Source organism: Melospiza melodia, chromosome 9 (genome assembly GCF_035770615.1).
Source record: "Melospiza melodia melodia isolate bMelMel2 chromosome 9, bMelMel2.pri, whole genome shotgun sequence".
Taxonomy (NCBI): domain Eukaryota; kingdom Metazoa; phylum Chordata; class Aves; order Passeriformes; family Passerellidae; genus Melospiza; species Melospiza melodia.
In genome coordinates, this window is record NC_086202.1 from 33964845 (window position 1) to 33985705 (window position 20861).

A 20861-nucleotide genomic window follows, 5' to 3' on the forward strand; every position below is an offset into this window, starting at 1 on the left:
AGAGCTCTGTGCTTTGTCTCTTATAAACGAACCATTGTATGAGAAAAATAGGCCGCTATTGTTTTAGCCACAGTTACGTTTGCTTCATGCAGTTGGATAGAACTGCTGTCAATATATTTTTGCCCTATGTGATTGGCTGAAACTTAGACTGAGACTGTCCTATGCTATGTTGCAACATTACGTTTCTTTGGCATTCTGTTTGATCAGTGAGCTGTTAGCATCTTTCTTCTCCATTGTCATAACAATGTAATTAGACTGATGCTGAGAAAATAAAAGCTCTAGACGCTGATTTCAAGTGTCCCGTCATGTTCGTGGCGGCATATAAACTGCCAGCGAAGCATCAGGGACTCCAGGCTAAAGCTGGAGCTTTCCCCAAGTTCTACAGCTGTTACCTGTAGGAAGAATGCCTTTCTGAAACAATGACTCCTCTCAGGGTTTAAATCCAGAGATAATAAATGGCAGATAGAAGGGATTAGTGTCCTATATACCACAGCTGGTTTTCACAGCAACAGGCAGTGTTGTGACAGCATTTCTCAAGAACAAGTTGAGGGATAGAATGACAGGTAAATTGAGAATCCTGCATAATCAGAGGTATTTACAGAAGTTAGCAGGGTTCACTGGTAGGCTTTCTTCTGTGTGGGATGTGATAAAACTGTGTTTTTAAATCAGCAAGATATCCTCATGTAATAAATGTGCATACTTTTCCTCCTGTAGTTCAGCTCAGTTATTCAGGATGATGTCAAACAACACACCTGCCAAAATTTATTCTAGAGTATAAGGAGTTTCCATGGCATGCACCTAGTTTAACTGGGAATAATTCAGAAGTGATGATGTTCCAGCACATTCCTGTGTGTGGGGAGCTGTTTGTCATTTTCTGTTTCAATGCAGATGCTAGCAGAGCACAGACCAGGAGATAAGTGTTTTAAATAGGGCATCCAATAGGTCTGAACCAAAGCCTTCCATAAATATTCAAGAAAATGCTGCTTCCCTTGAAGCCTGAGGTTAAATCTGCCAAACCCTGTCGCTTCAGGAGAACTGTGCAGTTGAGCTCATTATGAACCTTGTGATTTTAAGTCTTCAAATCATCTGTTGCTATTAGGTAAAATCTGCAAATTATTTAAAGGAGTATTTTAATATTAAGCCATAATATTTGGTTAAGAAGATATGATTGAATTGCTGTTATTGTTCCATATTTTGTTATGCCAAAAGAGAAAAAAAATGGATTTAAGAGAGAAATGGGGAACAGAGAAAGAAGGAACAAGAGTGGTACACCAGAACTGCAATGATTTAAATGGGTATGGGAAAAAACTAAAAGGAATTACTTGCTATTTTTTTGAGCAAAGATGATTTACCATATTTGTTAGAAAAAATTTTCAAACTGCAAATTTCTAAATCATCTAAAATTCACACCTGTTCCATTCCCATTACAGAGAGAGAGGAGAGTGGAGTATCTGTTTGCATGATCTCCTTGTCTATTGTTCTCCAGTTGTGGGGTTTTCCTTGGAAGGATGTGGTGTGACTCATCAGGTGAATATTCAGCTAGAATGAAGGGGTTCACACAGTCTCTAATTCATCTACCATCTATATTTTTATTCTTGCTATTATTTAGTTTATTCAGTGGGAGAGCTGCACCATTATTTTCTGTTGCTCTATAAATATAGATGAGAAACAGTTCTGTTGGTACATTCAAATAAGGTAAGCAGCAGAAGAAATTCAACTCAGAGTACATTGCCACATCAAACAGCTAAATCAGACTGCTGTAATGAAAAATGTGTGAACTGATGCAGCTTCTTGTTGTTCTTCCGGAAATACGCCAAAAATAGTAAAGGGGAAAGAGGGTGAAAAGAAAATAGTCAGATTTCCAGTATTTGAGCTCAAATTCTCTCAAAGCAGAGATCATTGAGACTACACCTGTGGGTTTTTTAACTTTAGTAATAAATCCTCTCTGGATGTGCCAGTCAAGGTAAGGACTTGTAGGAATTGTCATGTTAACATAAGCTCTCATCTTGGAAAGAACTATATGTGCTGGACCTCCCTTAGGTGCAAGCATCACCTGGGTATTTGCACATGGTAGATCTTGATGACAGATTGGCTACAGGAAACAAATTTTGACAACAGACTTTGAAGTAACTAATAAAAATAGCAAGTAAGAAAAGCCCAGTCTAGTAAGATAACCTTTCCAGCAGTCATATCACAAGAACTATTTTTATGTCCTTCTGCTGTAGTATTTATTTTGTGCCACTTACATTATTCATTGTTTGGAGGGTAAAATCTCTCTGAGGCTGGAAGACTAATTATGAATTACCAAATTGTTCAAATCAAGCAGCAACAAACACAACAGGAAATAAGCTTGAGGCATTACAAAATATCTTCTGTTCACTTTTTGCTATTGTAATGTGGCTAAAATGATTTATGATGCTACAATGCCACCATTGTCCATGACACACAGTAAGCACCACCTGTGGGTCTGTACTCAGGTTTTACTGAGGTGAGTCCAGCTTGCTGCTGAGGCAAAAGGGTGTTTTTACAGTCAGATAATAATTGATGGAATACATTATTCACACTTTTTAAGATTGGTGTGTGTGGGAAGATGATTTCAGAGAACTTTAGAAGGAAGTGATAGTTATACCATCAATGTCTATCTATTTTTGTCCTACTTACAGCTCTTCCAAGTGTCTTTGAGAAAGCCAGATTGTTTGAGGGCACATGAACCTTTTGTGAGGGTGTGTGTTATTTTGTGTAATCTGGATCCTGCAAAAAGATTCATGTTGAACCTTCTGCCATATGATTAGACCATTTGGGTTCTGTTAGGACAATTAGAATGTACACTGAGGGATTTTTAAAGGGCTTTTCAAAATGCTTCACCTGGGAAATTATTATGTTTTATATTGACAGTAAATAACCAGATATCTTCATATAATATCCTTTATGCAGGGAAGATAGTTTCAATAAAGACGGTCAATGAAACCTGAAATTGATCTTGTGTTTAGCTTGAGGTACACTTTGAGGCTGGCTTTCACGTTCAGTTCAGGCCATAGTAGCACTCTCTTAAATTCTGTGCCCATAGCTGATGTCTATTAAATGAAATGTGAAATGCACTTAGACACCACGCCAAACTTTATTGCTTCTTTTATAACAGCAACACTTCTACGGTAGTAAAAGAATTTATTCTCTTGTCCGGATTAATACTGTTCTACTTTATAGAAAAAACAGAGAAAATTATCTATTCAGAAAAGCAAAGCATTCTTAGAAGAAAATTCACCTTTAGATAAATAAATGCATAGTCTGTGAAGATATTTAAAGTGCTTAAGTGGAACAAAAATACCCAATTCACAAGAAAATGAAAACCTGTGGAAAAGATTTGAAGGCAGAGAGAACATTAAAAATAAAAATGGAAATGTTGCTACAAGTGTAACAAGATTCGCAAAGGCAAATCAACCAAGGCTAATAATAACCACCATTTCCATGTAATTAATTTGGGAGCTCAGCTCAAGACTGGGCACTGCTTGATGCAAAGGTTGCTGGGACTATCATTAAATCATTCTTATTCACTTAAAGAACATGATTATTTTCTTGTGAGTATGAGGAAAAAAGTAGATTTTCTGTTTCTGAATGACAGTATATATGCTCTTATACATATTCCAGACTTCACTTTTAAACACTTGAAAGATAAGTTGGGCTGTTTGGAAGGTTTTAGAGAAGTGAATGCATATATTCATATCTAGTTGAATTCTAGCTGCTTAAAAAAGGAGTACAGGGTAAGATTTGAAACTCTGATTTATTTTACAGAGACATCAAGACATTTCTGGCAGATAAAATGACTACTTCAAATAATAAGACAGTGCTAGATAAAATGTGTTGAAAATCATGCTTATAGCATAAACTTTCAATTGGCAATATTTTTTGAGAACTTTTAGAAGTCTTTGTGAGTGGGTAAGGAAATATGAACATTTACAGGAGGAATTAAAAAATCTACAACTACACAAAAAGAGTAAATATTAGCAGACACAAAGGAGTCCTCAAAAGTGAAGTAATGAAATAAAATGGTCAAATGTAGGATCATGGTGTGCTTTTGCAAATCTCTGCAAGGAGAAGCACTAGTACAATATAGCCCAAAAAGACTAAAGAAAAGTAGAGCAATTAATATGGAGGATCTGCACACAAAATGCTAGATTTTTTTTAAGGTGGAAAGATGCTTTTTATTTTTATTTAAGAAAATAAAGCTGTATGTTTCCCTGAAACATTTTAATAGATATTTTCAAATCTAAGAGCTCATCCGAAGGATGAAAGAACATTTAGGAAAAAACACAGATAATTTGGAAAGTTTGCAGAAGTTAGGAATCAAAGTCATGAAACTTAGGAAGTGCTGCTATAACTCATGGATGATAACTTGGCTGCTTGTACGTGATTAACTCCTGATAAAGATCAGAGTGATCCAGATGTGCAAATGAAGATGATTTGAGGAGGATGAATGACCTTTCTGTTGAGTAGGTCAGTGAGAAACTGAGTTTAGATTGGCAGCCTGCTTGGCTTCCTGTGTTGTGAAATGCCAGAGCACTAATGTGATGGATAGAGTCCAAAGTACTTTATGGTACTTTGTCTGCAAGGTCACCCAGCCTTTACATGCAGAGGGTAGGTATACATAGAATAACATCCCCATTTAAGGTATTACTTAGTTTCTATTGCTTCTATTGCTGAACTATGAAACCTAACCAAGTATATTTTTTGGATAGCCTTACTCTGCTATCAAGACCAGGTTTAAACAACAGTGAAAGGAAAAATTCCATGTATTTTAACAATGACATGGCAGCAGGTTTAGATAGACCAGCTCTTTTCAGCCTTTCTCAAGAATACCTTTGCAAAAAGGACATCTGCTCCCACAGACTTCAGGTCATAATTTGTAATTCTCAGATAGGGAGTTTGCTGTGTTTTTCTCCAGAAGAACCTTTGTGTTGTAGTTTTCTGTAAGAGACTTTGCTCTAGAAGCTGAATCCAGGCAAATAAAAGAGCTGCTATCAAATGTTGTCCTCAAAAGACTGTGTTAGTTATTTGTGGAGAGGTAGCATGCAGGGAAGAGAGCTAAAAGCAAACAGGGACACACCTTCCTTCAAGCCTCAGTGTTTGTATTTCTCTTTCAGGTCTGTCAGGCCTAACTGATTAGAAACACTCTCACCTCTGCCTAAGCAAGGATTCACTTTATTTCCTCCAAGAGACAAAGTCTTCTTTCTTAGTCTCAAAGCTTAGGTTTTTGTTTAGTCTAATGTTCTGTATAGAAGAAAGTCTGTGTATGGAGATACACAGACCTTCAGACCAATAAATTTCTCCACAAGCAAGGGCTTTGAACACCTTGGGCAGAGGAACAGCTTCAAAGGTGTGGGTAATTTGGTGGAGTTTTGATTTTGAAAGGCATTGCCTGCCTTCTTGTGTATTTTTAGAGAGCTGATGAAGATTCCTAAATTCCTTTGAACCCTCTGAGCAAAAAAACCCATCATAATCAAATGAAAAAAATAGATTCTACTTGTGAAGTATAATGGGCATTTCCTGTGGTGGTTGCAGAAATGGGTTAAAAATACAAAGTATTATGGGGTTGGGGTTTTTGTGTTGTTGTTTACTTGTTTGTTGTTGGTTTTGTTTTTTTAATGCAACTTTCTTCTCTTTTCTTGCTGGCACACTATATTTCTTTTTCTAGCCTAGCAAAGACGCTAGCAGATTTTCTTGTGCTTTCTCCTCTGTCTTCATGGAAAAGTCTTGTATTGATTTAAAGATTGGTCAGTGAAGGTAAACAGAGTTCTATCATCTCAAGAAAGAACCAGCTAGAACATAAATCATTGCTACATGTCTTGTGCTCAAACATGCCAAAACACTGAGCAACAGCAGGACTACAAAACACATCAAATAAAGTTCAGGATATCCCAAAATAAAACCAGAAAAGTGACCACCACCAGTGGTGTCACGTTTAGACACTCATTTTAATACTTCTGAAAGTTGTTCTAAAGCTACTTGTCTTAGCAGCAGCTTCTTACAAATAACGTATGCATTTGGAAAACCAATTAGCTGAGTTAAGTTGAGGTTTTAAGCTTTTAGAAATCCTGTTATCCCTTGAATGTGATAACTGTGAAATCATGTGTAAGTCACCAATTAAGCTCATCTGTGTTTTTTTTAATGAGCAAGAAAAAGATCAGATATATTTGAATCACATTCAAGCCAATTACATTCCTTCCAAACAAATAAACTGAAGCTGTTAATGGATGTGACTTTTCCCTAGGCATTTAGTTACCAAATCCACCTTCCTTTGGTTGTTTCTCTGTATTATACCAAAGATATAATGTTTCCTTGTCACATTGCAGCTGATCTGCAGCCCCTAAACTCAATCAGCCTAGAAGTAAACAAATCCCTGGGCAAACAAAGATAGGTTGGATTCAAACCTACACAGAGACCCTCAGCCAATTTCATTCACCCCTAAATACAGATGTATCATTACCTCTGTACAGGCATTAAGTGTGTTAAGACAGCAGTGTTAAGACCTCAAGCAATCATGTGTAAGCACAAGACGTTTGAAGCCCCTATAAAAGGGGGAAATTATAATAAATAATATAATATTTATATATTAATAAACTCTTGGATGTCCTGCTGAGGACCACTTGGTAAGTCTGTGTCAGTTCTGTCTCCAACCAATGAGCTTACTACTCTTATCACGTTTTCATGTGCTTTGGACCACACAGAAAAGATTACATGGTTTTGTATAAATTTATATAGGTTTCACGAGAGGGTTGTAGTAAATAGGAAATCTTCTGCAGTCTTAAGTTTTCAGTGAAATCATTACAGAGAGAGCTGCATACATAGCATACAATTGCAAAAATATTTGGTTTTAAAATTGCTGGATCTTTTTCCATAAGAGTTAAATTGAATGGATGACGAATTACAGGAAGAAGCTGACATCTGTGGTATTCTTCTCAGTGAATGAAAGTTGTTACTATTGCCTGAATTGATACAAGGCCAAAGGTGTAGGAGGAAGGTAGTAAATGCAGAACTTCCTACTCTCCCCACAAAGTCTGGAATTGATTCATAGTGATGTGTCATTTCAGATGAATTGGCAACAGTAACAGTTTGTTTCCTATTCCTCACTCAGACACATTTAAAACTGTTAGATCTTGATTTTCATTTCTTTATGGATGACCGAAAGCTCTCAAACACCAAGTAATGCTGCTTTAACTCCAGAAGTCTACAGTTCTCTCTTGATAGAACATTTGAGGCATTCTCAAATGTATTTTGCGTCTTTTCAAGAGTTCTTTGGAGGCAGATTTGCAGATTAAACTGTCATTCATGCCATCTTATTTATAAGTTCTGAAACTGAAAACATGATAAGCCAATTATGATATTTAATATGTTACTGTTGAAAGATTGCTCTGTAACTCCTGTTCTGTACTAGAAGCAGCACTTAGAGAGAAGTAGGTTGTATGTCAATAATCAAGTATTTCAGGTGAGTTAATCTAATGAACTATCAACAAATTAACTTTTCTTGTGTCTTCTTTTCACACAAGACAAAGGGACACTTCTTCCTGAATAAAGAACTCTGCTTACCAGGAGTACAGCATGAAGGCTAATTGATGGAAACAATGTGTAAACCATTTATTGATGTTAAATTTATGTAGGCAATTTAATGTTGAAAAAAATAATTTGCTGTTGAATCTTGTAATATTAAAATATTTCAGGAGCACCTGAAAATATTTCAGGTGGCACACATTTAGTCTTTGGCCAAACAATGTAATATCTAATGCAGGACCAAATTTTGTCCTTTAATTTTCACATAAGCAAGTTTTGATAGTGTCTTAAGGGCAAAGTGGCTTGGAAACTAACTAAAGGATTGCAGCTGGACAAACCCAGAAGCAACTATTCTCAGGCCTACCTGACAAAGTAGGAAAGGAAATAATAATTACAAGCCAGTCTTCATGAAGAGGCACTTGGTTTCTGCCTCAGTGTTTAACTGTACTGAGTTACTTGCTTTGGACAGTCTACCACAAGTTTTATCTTCTGCTTTTGCTGTCAAAAAGCAATTAATTTCTTTTTAGGGAGAGTTTGAGCCACTGTATTCCATGTGTTTGTCATCTCCACAATTCACTTCTGTAATTTGTTCTCCCTGCCCAGGCTTACTTAAGCTCCAAATGTAAGCCATAATTCACACATAGTGTGGTAAACCACATCCTCTGGCAGCAGCAGTGGAGAAAGCCTATTATACAGGTGCTTTATCACATCTGCTGTACTGGATTCTGAGAGGAAAAAACAATTCCTGTGATAGATTAAGTCTATCCCAATAAGGGCTTCATAAATCAGTGCTATAGAAAGCAGGAGTGGCTGTGGATGTCTGCTGAGATCCAGGAGAGGCTGTAGTCTGGCAGATAATTTACAAAAGAGGAGAAATGTCCTTAATGGAACTGAGAGAAAAGACCAATCAGGCTTAGGGAAATAGCTCATTGCTGTAGGACTCACTTATTCATCCTATCATCATCATGTTCCTCTGATACCAAAAGCCAAAGGAAACCCTCCTCAGAGGAGGAGTTTGAGATTCCTCTGGGAGAGCTCACTGAGTTTGGGAAGAAATCTCAAATCACTGTGAGCCAGTTAAAGGCACTTAGGAGAAGAGACATTGTTAGACAACTTTCAGAGTATTTTTGACCTTGGAGTTGATGTTTTCATGGAGATTTGGCAGTATTACTCCTTTGTTAGAATTGTTTTGTGAATAAGTGTATCCCTAAACTCGTATCTGCAGCAGGAAGGATGTACCTCCCTACTCATTGTTATTTTTGTGTAAAAATTTGCAACGCAGTGGGTGAATGATGCCATAACTTTTCAGACAAGGTTGGTAGCAGATTATCTGCCAAGATCATGACAAGAAAGTGACTTTGCGTAGGATAGATAAATCAATCTTTGAGAAGGTTATGATGATATAACGCATATGCATGAGTGAGAACAGGAGCATTAGAGAGCAATGAGGGTGTTTGGAATTCTTGGTGGGTGATCCCTCTTATGCCTTGGTTGAGTATTCCCTTCTCCTGGACTTGGCCCACTATTTTGGATGCCCTGGGTGTGTTTAGAGCTAAAGGGTGTAACAGAATTCTGGGTAATACTGTCCTATGGAACAGATTATAAAACCAATTGCTATTTTAACTTTTAACTCTACTGACCAATTTCTTTTCAGTAGGGAAGATATATATATATATATACATATTGTACTGTCAAAACATATTCTCATCTGAACCATGTACATGTTGGATAGTACTGCAGGAATAAGACATTGGATTTTCTCTGCATTAATCAGTGGTGAATAGATGAACTTTCTTCATTTAGTAGAATATGCATGAAGTTAGCAAAAAAAATCCAAAATAAGAAAATCAGACACTGCTGGATTATGTGAAGTCAAGACATATCAGAAAGATAGGTGCCCTGTTGGCACCCACATTTCTAATCCCACGTGGCTGCTGCTTTGAAGTGGTAATTAATTCCCTCTCTTTCTTTCTGACCTAAGAGATGCCAGTGAATTCTGGTGTGCCATCTCCACCACAAGTGTGACCTTAGTGTTTTGCTCCTCAGTTACCTATTTGAGTAGAACGGTGTGCAGTCTTACCTGACACAAGCCTTCTGAAGTTCAGCAAAGGCAAAAGGTTTGGGAAATGGGTTCACAGAAAAGGATCATGATGGACACCACGCTGACCATGAGCCAGCAATGGGCCCTTACAATGAAGAGGCCAAACAGCCTCCTGGGCTGCACTGGGAAGACAGCAGTCACCAGGCTGAGGAAGGGGATCCTTCCCCTCTCCTCAGCCTTGGTGAGCTCCAATCTGCAGTGCTGCATCCCACTGAGCCCCCCAATAAAAGAGACTTATGGCTGTTCTACAAAGAATCCAACAAATTAGTACAAAGATGATTAATAGATTGGAGCATTGATCAGATGAGCAGAGTCTGTGAGAGCTGGGATTGTCTCTTCAAGCAAGAGACTTGGATATAATCAGAAAAATCCTCTCTGTAAGCACCAACCCATAAAACTTTTATAATCAGAATGAAGTCAGAGCAAATAGTTTAAAGCCCTGTTTTTCACAAATAACCCACTCACTTGCTTCCTCTCTAAAAGGATCCCTGATGAAATTCTTGGTGATCGCAGGGGGCATACCCTGACAGGACTGGCTGTTCCTTTTGCTCTCAGAATTGTGCTATTAACCAAGAGACCTCTAACCTAATTTCTTGAAGTGCATTGCTCCCACTTCCTTGATAACTGTGGACAGGTTATTCATCATTCATGGGATGTACTTAAAGGGCTTGGCAGCCTGTCAGATTTGCCCCCTGAGATGGTAGACATCTAAAATACATTTATCCTAAAAATGAGTTATTTGTAAGTTGTCTTCTTTCGAAAAAGAGTGCTATTGCACCTGCACACAACTCTAAGATTTGCAAATTTATGAAGATCACTAAGGATGACCAGTGAATTAGAATGAAAATTTATCATTTGTTGCTTGCTGTACAGTTGAACAGTTAGCACCACCATTATTACAGAAGCACACCAATTCTTTGTTGATGTTGTGTATTGACATTGGTCCATAAGTCTTTCTTTTTTAATGAAAATTTACTAAAGTGTCTTCTCTTTCTTCTGACTTTACATAATATTTGCCACTTCTCTGCCCTTTGGGTGTCTATGTATCCTGTGTTAGTATAATCAAACACATATAAAAGTTCCTTCTTCACTATTATTTTTTAAACTATTTACTAGATCATCTCTATTAGATGAAGCTATTTATTTTAAGCTATTTACCAGATCTATTAGATGATCTAGTAAATAGCTTAAAACATGGCTTTGATACTGAGCTGTCCTTTCATTTAGCTTGAGTATGATTTGGTACATGAAGTTCTAGATGAGAACTTGACTGGATTTTCAAAAGCAGAACTTGAAGCCTTGAGGTACAGACCAGCTTGGAGGACCTTGTCCAAAATTGCTTGCTTGCCCAGAATGTGTGGAAGCACTCCAAACTCCAGAATGCTCTGCTGACTTGTTAAATGACCTTTTCATTTCCAAGGCCTAATTTTGAGGAAGTTGCAATATAAAATGCTGTTGGCACAAACTGTGATCTGCGTGATCATTTGGCTTCTATTTTTTCATCCAATAAAATGACCAGACTATCATTAGTAGCAAGCATGTATCTTCTAATAAAATAATTGGCTTTATAACTCTGGTAGAAGGCTTGCATGGATGTTAATCAGACCTCAAAATTATTTTTATTATGCCTTCAAATACCAAAACATCTTGGGTAAGACAAGTCATATATATTTCCTGTTTTAAGAATGAGCTTTATTTGGTGTAGAATTCTGGCTGAAATAATTGAAGGAGTCCAGTAGCACTGACTGTGGGAGGGCCATCTCCTACCTATGCTTTGGAACTAGGAGAAGTGGGCATCTTTGAACCAGCTCTGGTAATGTTTTTGCTGTGCAGGCATTTGTCTGTACTTACAGTGAATTCAGAGCATGCTTTCTCTGCCTGTCCAAACTGCTCCCTTGAGAGTTGACTGCAGGTACTGAGATGTAGTCCAGTAAGCTACCACATCTCCCAGCCCTAAAGTAATATGGAGCAGGGATGAAACAACCCTAAAGTTGTAGAAAAATCCAGAAAGACTTCAAAATAGTTTTATAGTTTCCTTTTCTAGATCTACCACTGCTAAATATTTCTGGTTATGACTTGAGAATGTAGTCCTGTGGACCGTCACTGTGTTCCCACTCTTCTAGGTAATTACTTACCTTAAGATGCTGCTGTAAAGAAAGGAAGAAATTCCAGTATTTTATTTCTATATACTGCAAAATTAACTCTTAGATTTCTCCTGAGCCTGTTATATTTCAAATGTCAAACTGCGAGAGAATGCTACAAATATTGTCTGAGTTACTCCCACTCTCTGAACTGCGATTATTGTGGTGAGACCCAGCCCTGCTGGAGCGAGATGCAGAGCTGCGTTGCTGGTGTTTCCATAATACCCAACTTCTAGGCTGTGGCTGCATTTCTCTTCACAGAGAAAAGCAAGGCACAACTTCCCAAGCATATTTTCTCGGAATCGCAGCAATGAACCTTAGAGAAAGAAAAAACAATTCCTGTCTCATTTGCTGTGCCTGTGTTTGTACCAAAGTAGAATGCAATATGGAGATTATTTACCCCAAGTAATGGTGTTTTGTTTCCTTGGCCTATCAGGGCCAAGGGCATGTGCAGACTGTTGATCAGCAGCCACAAGATTCTGGTCAGTTGAGTTGAGTGCGTGTGCAGATTCAGTTTAGATGTAGTGTAATATAGTATCGGATAATATAGTATAGGATAATATAGTATAATAAAGTAATTAATTAGCCTTCTGATATCAGTGGAGTCCTCCTCATCATTTCTCCCTGTCTCATGGGTCGCTTGACTCCAATAGTAGGCTACTGGCATGCTTGAGTAAATTGATCTGGTTCATGCACAGATTTGCTTCTTAATGAAAAAAGTTGAATTAGGAAGATCTACTTTAAAGTCATTAAAACTCCCATAATATATTGTTGTAGGTTTATTAATACTAAAAAGCTTGTTTTGCACTTAAACCTGCAAACATGAATAGTGATGTATGAACCTTTGTTATGTTCACTCCTGTGACATCAAAAATGTGTAGAAGATATGAAACTTGGCCAGTTTTTATTTTGATGGAGTTAGCCTCCATCTTTGTTGTTTCTTTGTTGTTTAATGACTGCAAGTTTTACCCAAAATGTAGAGAGGGGAAGAAAAGCTGAGAAAGTCAGCATTTTATGGAGCCCCATACTCACTTTCAATGCAGAATTAGGGAAAGGGGGATGCCTCTTGAGCTTGTATTGCCAAGTTTCTCCTGCATACACAGGTACAGCACAGTTTCAGTATTAATTGTTCATTATTTTTAGTGGCTACTTTCCAGATTTTTTCCTCTTAATCAGGACAGTGCCACATTATCAGTTGGGGATTTCCTCTGTTATGTTTAGCACTTTCAGGCTCTGGCATATCGTGTAGAGAAGTAATGTTTACAAGTAGAGATTAGGAAAAATCTGTTAGTGACAGACAGGTTGGGGGAACTGAAAAGTCTCCAAGAAGGAATATCTGTGTGAACAGGTTAGAGCAGCATCTGTCTGGGAGCATTTCCATGCCATCACTCCTGGGCAGGGTGGTGACAGCCAGTAGATGACCTAATGCTCCTTTCCTGCTCTTCTTTCCTCTCATACTACATGTTATGCATTTTATGCACTAATGAGCTTCAGGTTTCATCCAAAAGTTGAACGTTTCTGGGGTTTGTGCATTTCTTTTTAAGTGTGGCTTTTACTTCAGTTGAGTTTACAATCTTGCCCATGTTTTTAATGGAGGTGGATAACTGAAGAAAAAATTAATCACATGCATGATTGCTGTAAATTTGCTTTCATCCACTGATATCTAGACCAATAATCCAAATTTAATTCCTTTTAAGGATATGAACTAATATTTCATATGCACCGAAACATTCTTAAAGACAGTGATAAAGGTAACTGGGTTTTCAGAGAGTAGGTAAGGGTGGTGGGCATTTCTGGAGGCTGACAGTGCTATAGGAACAAAACTATTTGCCTGAAATTTTTAATGTGCTATCAAATAGGATCTGCATGGACACTTGGAACTTTTTTGAGGTGACAAATGATGACATTCTTAGAGATTAAATGTGATTTTTAAGAAAGCTCCTGAGTGTCAATAGATTTCTTCATTTGTCTTTTATATACCAGGTTTCATTCTAAAGCAATTCAGGAAAATAACAGAAGCTATAAACATTTTGTGAATATTAGGAAGAAGTTCCATAAGAACTAATGAGTATGTAATTGGAAACACAAATTTGCATATAAATTTGAGCATGGTATTTCAAAGCTTGCAAACATCAAAGTGTATTAAAATGAAAAGCTGTCCATGATAATGTACAGTTTTTATTTTAAATTGGTAAAAGAATAAAACATAAAGGTTTTGCTTGTGAGATGGCTAATTATGTCAGATTGCTTTAGGCAATGGGCAACTTCAAGTCATCATGACATGCACTTGCTTGGGTTTTTTTGGTGTTGTTGTATGCAATTTCTGTGTCCCTTAGGGGCCAGAGAAGTGAAACACGTCAAGCATATTAAGATAATAGAGAGTCACAGTTTTCCATCTAGAAAAGAATAGCTGCATCTTTTACTCCAGCTTTGAACTCTAGGCAAATGCAGGCGTAGTGATCATCTTCATTTGATTCGTGGGGCATAGCAGAAACTAGCTTGGTTTAGCTTTGCTAACCTGAAACTGCAGCAGCTGGCCATGAGTGATAGTGTCTGCTGGCCCCATGATGTCTGCTGGTGGAGAGGTGCTGTGCAGAAGGGAAGCTGGACAAGGTGTCCCCTCTCTAACCACAACAGTGTGTACTGATGCTGCAGCACCACCTGGCCTCAGTCTGGCCAAGGGCCACCCCCCGAGCTCCCTGACTCTTGTATTTGCCTACTGCAAGTGGAGAAATGGGGAGCCAGAAAGGATTCTGGGTTGTCCTCTTGCATTCATACATGCACGCTGAGCTGATGCTGCTGCTGCCCTCAGCTTGAATGAACTCCCTGGCTCCTGTCACACTCACTCAGGGTCTTCTGCACCATAGTTCACTACTGCCAGGAGGTAGTTCTTCTTTGGTATCTTCTGCTTTGCTTCAGACTGGATTAAAGCCTTCATTAGCAGAATCTTCTCCTCCTACCTTCGCTTGGGAGCTAGAACAGCTGTTCTGTCAGGCTAAGTAAATAATGCAAGTGATGAACAAAATGAGTAAGCAGTGGGATCTAGTTCTTGACTGTCACTTGGATGTGCAAAGTATTTGCCTGTGTGCTTGGAGAGTTTAAAAAGACAGCTTTTGCGGAAAAGTAAAGAACAGTGGTGAGCTTTTAAAGGCAGTGAAAAATGTTAGACAGATGCCTCGCCTCTACAGAGGACACCAGGTCATGGCAAGATTCTTATTAGTGGGTCAATTTTCTGCAATCTTTAAATGCAGCTGCACCTGAGAGTTCAGCATGTTTAGTGGTGTAACACATGGCAGCAACTTAGCAGAACTATAAGAAAAGCATGTATTCATGCTCCTCTCTTGGCTTGAATTCCAAACAGAAATAGATCAGAGAAAATCAATACTGATACAGCAGGAATCTCACACACTGATTTTATCTACTTCCTGGCCTTCAGCACTCAGGCTCTGTGAAGTCTCATATATGTAACAAGGTGGCACTTAGTGCTGAGAAACAGCTCGACTGTGAAGGCTACCCAGGACCAGCTGTTTCTGTACCTACCTAGTGAGAGGCAATAGGATGAAAGTGAAAATGAGACCATAAAGCACTGCCACAAAACTCCCATTTCAGCAAAAGGCAATAGGATCAAGTGAGTGTTGGCTCAAATTATATGGGTTTATAAGACTTTGCCTGCCTGGAAAGTTTGTTGATTTTGAACTGCCTCCATTCCTATCAATGACACGTGAGGTTTAGCTAGAGTAGAAGGTAGCTCCCTGTTGTTTTGCTCTGGCAGTCTTGCCAAGGGCTTTTGAAACTTGTAGGGCTTCAGGAAGCAAAATGTTAAATATAGGGTTAAGCTTAAGTTATTAAGTTACGTTAAGCTTAATATACTTAATTTTATCATAGAACTAGAGTGGATCTATGTATTTATGGTTCAAGTCAGGTGAGGATGGCTACTCAAGTCAAACCATGCTGTTTGTCCTTGACTTAGAGGAAACCAGTAGCAGGAATCATGTAAGGCAGTGTTTGTAAGCTAGGATTTAACATTGTTAAAAGCTTTTCACAGGGCTATGCATAAATGAACAGTTTTGTTTGCTTTTTGTTAATATTTAATTTTCAATCAAGAAAAAACATAACAAAACCCCAAAATGAATATATGATTTTTTGACTTAAAAAACCCACAGATCTTAGTATAAGCAAGCAGCTGCTTATATTCTCAGATCATGCATGATGTGTTTCTCTTTATTCTGCTTCTGTACCTAAAGTATAAACCACTGTCTTGTAACATTCATGGAACTGTGTCCACCAGGGCACTGCTGACTACTATAGAATAGCAAGTACATGAGCCTTCTGTTACTATTAAAAAAGAAGAGGAAGGGAAAAAAAAAAAAGCTGCTTAGCATGCAGGGCATGGAATTTAGGAGAAAGCTTTGGCAGATTTTTCTCCTCAGGTTTTCTCAGCATACTACTTTCTGTAACAAGAAGTCACTAGGTGGCTATAGAAGGTTGAGAGGTTCCCTCTGGGTGCTGCACACTCTGGGGAAGAGCAGTTCCCCCTAAAAAGCTGGGTACCGGTACAGAAGACACAGTCTCAAGTTATGTCAGGGAAGGTATAGGTTGGATATTCCGAGGAAATTTTTCACCGAAAGAATAATAAAGCACTGGAATGCTCTTCCCAGGGAGGTGGTGGGATCACCATCTCTGGCTGTGTTTAAAAAAGACTGGACATGGCACTTGGTGCTATAGTCTCATTGAGGTGTTAGTACATAGCTTGGACTTGATGATCTTAAAGGTCTCTTCCAACCTCATTATTCTGTGATTCTGTGATACTTGTCACACAATTAACAAGGTCTTCAAGATGCCATAATCCATCCCCTGCACAAATGTCATGGTTTGACGCTGGTGCAATGCCAGTGCCCCCATGAAAATACATTCTCCCTGGTGTCTGCTGTGAGATGTGACCAGAAATAAGCAAAGCAGGCCCCCACATAGAAATCAAGAAGAGAAAACTTCATTAACTGAACTACAACTATATTTAAAAGAAACACATGGAAAAAAATGAAAACTTTCCAAAAACATTTCCTCCTCCCCCCACCAAATTTCCAATACATCCACCCCTCAGATCATCAACTCTTGGTCCATCACCAGCCTTTAGATAATCAATTCTCAGTTCATCAAGGGGTGAGGAATCACTCTTGTGCCACAGGCTTCCCCTGGAAACAGAGTGGAGACCTCTTGTGTTTCCTGTCACACCAAGTCCAGCCAAAGGCCACTCCATCACCTCCTGCCACCTAAGATTCTTCTCCACTCTTCCGACATCTTTCACCTGCACAAACTTTCATCACACTTGCCCATTTCCTCCTCCATTTCATCTCTGTCTCTCTTCTCATTCAGATCCAGGAGGATCAGTATTTGTAAGGTTTCCATTATTCAAGAACAGGGTTAGAAATCTCAGGGTTTGAACTGCCACAACTTCTCACCATGCCCCCCCACTGCACTCCCTCCTTCTCCTTCCTGGCCAGGCTGTGCTGACAGCACATGACATCAAATTTCAAGGTGGCACAGGCGCTCTCTCTGTCTCCTGGTGGGGGGAGGTGGCTGCCCGATGCCTCTTGGTGCTTCTCTACCCTTCCGTCCTTGGGGCTTCTTCACCTCCCCTCTCTGTCCAAGGCCCGGGTCTACCTCACGCGGCCTCATGGCTTCCCCTCCCGCACCCGGCCCACAGCTGGGCAGGGGAGCTCTGACCTCCCTCAGGGACTGAACCTGTTGTTATCTTGTTATATTTCATATTTCTGTTCTTATTATATTCTTAAAGCCCATACCGTCTCAGTGTTTTTCTACCACATAGCTCTTCTCTGCAGCACAGTTCCTCATAGCTCCCACAAGGACCCTACCAGAGCTCTCGGCCCACCCCTTTTATCCCAGTTGTCTTTACAAGCCACAGCTGCTGCCCAACTAAGGACTTCGCAGCTGTAGCTCATTTAGAATAACTGGGACTCACTTATCCAATACATAGGACTCTCACTACATGAACCAAAGAGACAGTTTCCCTGGGATTTCTCTGCTTTTAACCCCCTGTGTTCTCAGAGGCGTATCCATTCTTCAGTGGCCACACCAGGTGCCAATATTCAAATCTGAGCACCCACTGGTTTGACCACAGCATCCCAAAAAACTCACTTCCTCTCAAACCACGACAACAAACATCCCCAATGTTAGTGGCACAGAGCTGGAATAAATGGTTTTTTGCCATGAGCTGTAGCAGAAGATGGCTGAGGTGAAGAAGTGTACACTTAAGTTGAGCATCACCTGGCATCTGCAATGAAATATGCTAAGATAATTATTGAAAAGCATGGAAGTACCAATCTCCAGGATTAAAAAAAAAAAAGATTAGATAAAATACTGCAAAATATATGGGGAATAGAAATGTTGTTCTGTGTCTCGGTTTGGAAAGACAGGTGTCTACTAAGTAAGGCAGGAGCCTCCCATGAAATGGAAAATGTAAATCCCTTCCCTCTGAATTGCTATAAATTTTAAATTTAGGGACTCTCAGGCAAAAATATGGGAGCAGGAATAACAGTTCTTTATTAGGGAAGAAAATAATAAAAAAAACCCCCAAAACAATGCAGTAAATCTAAACAAGACTGACAGAGTCAGAACACAATCTGTCAGCCTGTTGGTGACAAATAACCAAATTTATTCCTTTTCATCTCCAAACTTCCAGGATAAAGCCTGTTATTTTCTGTGTTTAGCTTACTGTAGGTTCTCAAAGCTACACAGTCATTGCTTGTTTTTCTCTGGCGAGTGGCAAGCTGAGTACTTTTCAGAACTCTCCCTGGACCCAGTGTTTTTTGGATAGGGGGGAGTTTCAGTAGCTGCTGCTGAATGGTTCAGCTGTGAAACATTTCATAAGTTCATAGGTGGATGTCTTCTTTTGCTTGAATTCTGCATATAAACTGACCGCTCTTTTCCCTAATCTTTTACCAAAGCTTTCCTGGAACTTTTAAGCGGAAAGAAAAGATTTGATGTGGGTTTGTGAGTTTTGTGGTTTTCTGTGTGATGTTCTTTTGTTCCTCCAAAGTAGGAAAGCATGGTCCTTGCACCAACTGCATGAGTCCCCTGCACCCACGGCAGGGCCACTGACCCTGCTGCTCCTACCCCCAATGCAGGGAAGCTGACAGGTTTTGTGTCACAAGAGATGGTACCTCCTCTTCACTGGCACAAAGCACATTCTGATAGCGAGGAACCTTGGTGTTTAGCCAGCTGGTGTAATCAAATGAGGTGAGTTTTCCTTCCAATTTTGAAAGTTTCTTTTCACTGAATGTCCCAGGTCTGGAAAGACTCATGTGTGAGTGCCCCAAGTGTCTGCTGATCTGGGAAACACATGGCCTGCCATTGACAATGAGTGCTGACAAACCAACTGGTCTCACAAGGAGACACAATATATATGTGTTCGTTAGATTGCATCTCCCTATTGCTTCGTGGACTTACTTAGCAGATTATTATAAATAAAAAACCTCTCTGAGCCCTGCCCATTGCTTACCTGGGTCTCAGTGCATCACCAATTATAAGCTTGTTGGAAGTTTCTTTTGTACCTAAGTTAATATTGATTTCAAACATTACCTATAGCCTGGTTTTTACTTTTTGTTATGAAACCATTACTAGGATGTCTGATGGAGATTATTTTCTTCCTTTTCTGAGGATAACTACTATCACCTACTTAAAAAAAAAAAAGAGATAAAACCTTTTAAAATAACAACTATTACAAAATGCAGGAGGTATCAGTAAACCAGTCACCTGTGAGGATCATTCAAAACAAATGGTGAAGAAACAGTTTAGTCAAAAAGTCAAAATCATGGCCTAATCAAGGAAAATATTGTTTGCTATTACAGTAGTTATGACCTCCCAGGTTATTTGTGCACTCATAGTTTTTTCTGCCTATTCATTATGCAGAGGTGCTTTATGGCATATGTGAGGGCAGAAGAAAGTTGCTACAACATGAATTAGTCCATAAGCCACTGACTTTCACTTTTACTGTGTTTGCCATCTTGCATACTCTGCATATAGAGTTATCTTCTACAGGGGAACAGATGCTGGCTGTTGGAACTGAATATGTCCTGCTATAGTTCAGGTACTGAGTTAGAGATATCTGCATATACAAATCAATCAATTTGCAGTATTTACTTTAAAATATTCTCAGTATTTTTTCCCTATCTCAGTTTGGAGGACTAATGTAAGTCTCAGTTTTCTCAGTATTTGCTCTAGGGAATCTAGAGAAGGGTAAGTAAAGGTGTTATTTCCCAGTCCAAGGCTAATGGTAACCATCTTAGTCTGGGTTTGGATATTTTTTAAACCTGTTTTTTTAGCACATCTTACAGAGCACATTTTCTTCCCACAATGAACAAGACTTAAGGGGAAAGATGAACAACCTGTTTTCCACAAAAAGGGTGCTTTATAGACCTGGTCTTTTTTTCCCATGCAAAGTTTGATTTCTAACATGTTTCCCCTACTCTATCACCTACTTCCAGGGAAAGGTTTGTTTTCTTTTAATAAGGCATTTTCCAAAAAAGTAACTAATGCTTCAGAAAAACAGTTGTGGTCTTGTTGGCAGTGATCTGCACAATGAACATGAGTTGAAGGAGATCTGGGACCTCGACAAAATAATTCTTTTAAATCAGTTTCATGTTGGTATAATTTCAAAATGTCAGAGGAAAATGTTTTGGGTTTTTCATACTAGATCAACAGATGACTGATCAAAAAAACCTGTTTGCAAAAGGTGCTACTCTTCTGGTTATTTTTGGGACATCTGATAAAATATTATGAGCACCTCAGGGCTGACCCAACAATAAAGCATCTTGTTAAGGGCTTGTCCTAATGATTCTCTAACAGTGCCAGGCTTGGGGCATTGACAGCCTCTCAAGGAAGCCTGTTCTCGTGTCTGACCACCCTCTCTGCAGGGAAATGCTTCCTGATATCCAGTCTGAATCTCTCCTGGCACAACTTCCATCCGTTCCCATATATCTCATGCATGCCAGAGAGAAGATCTCAGCACCTTCCTCTTCACTTGCTCTCCTCAGGGAGCTGCAGAGAACAATAAGGTT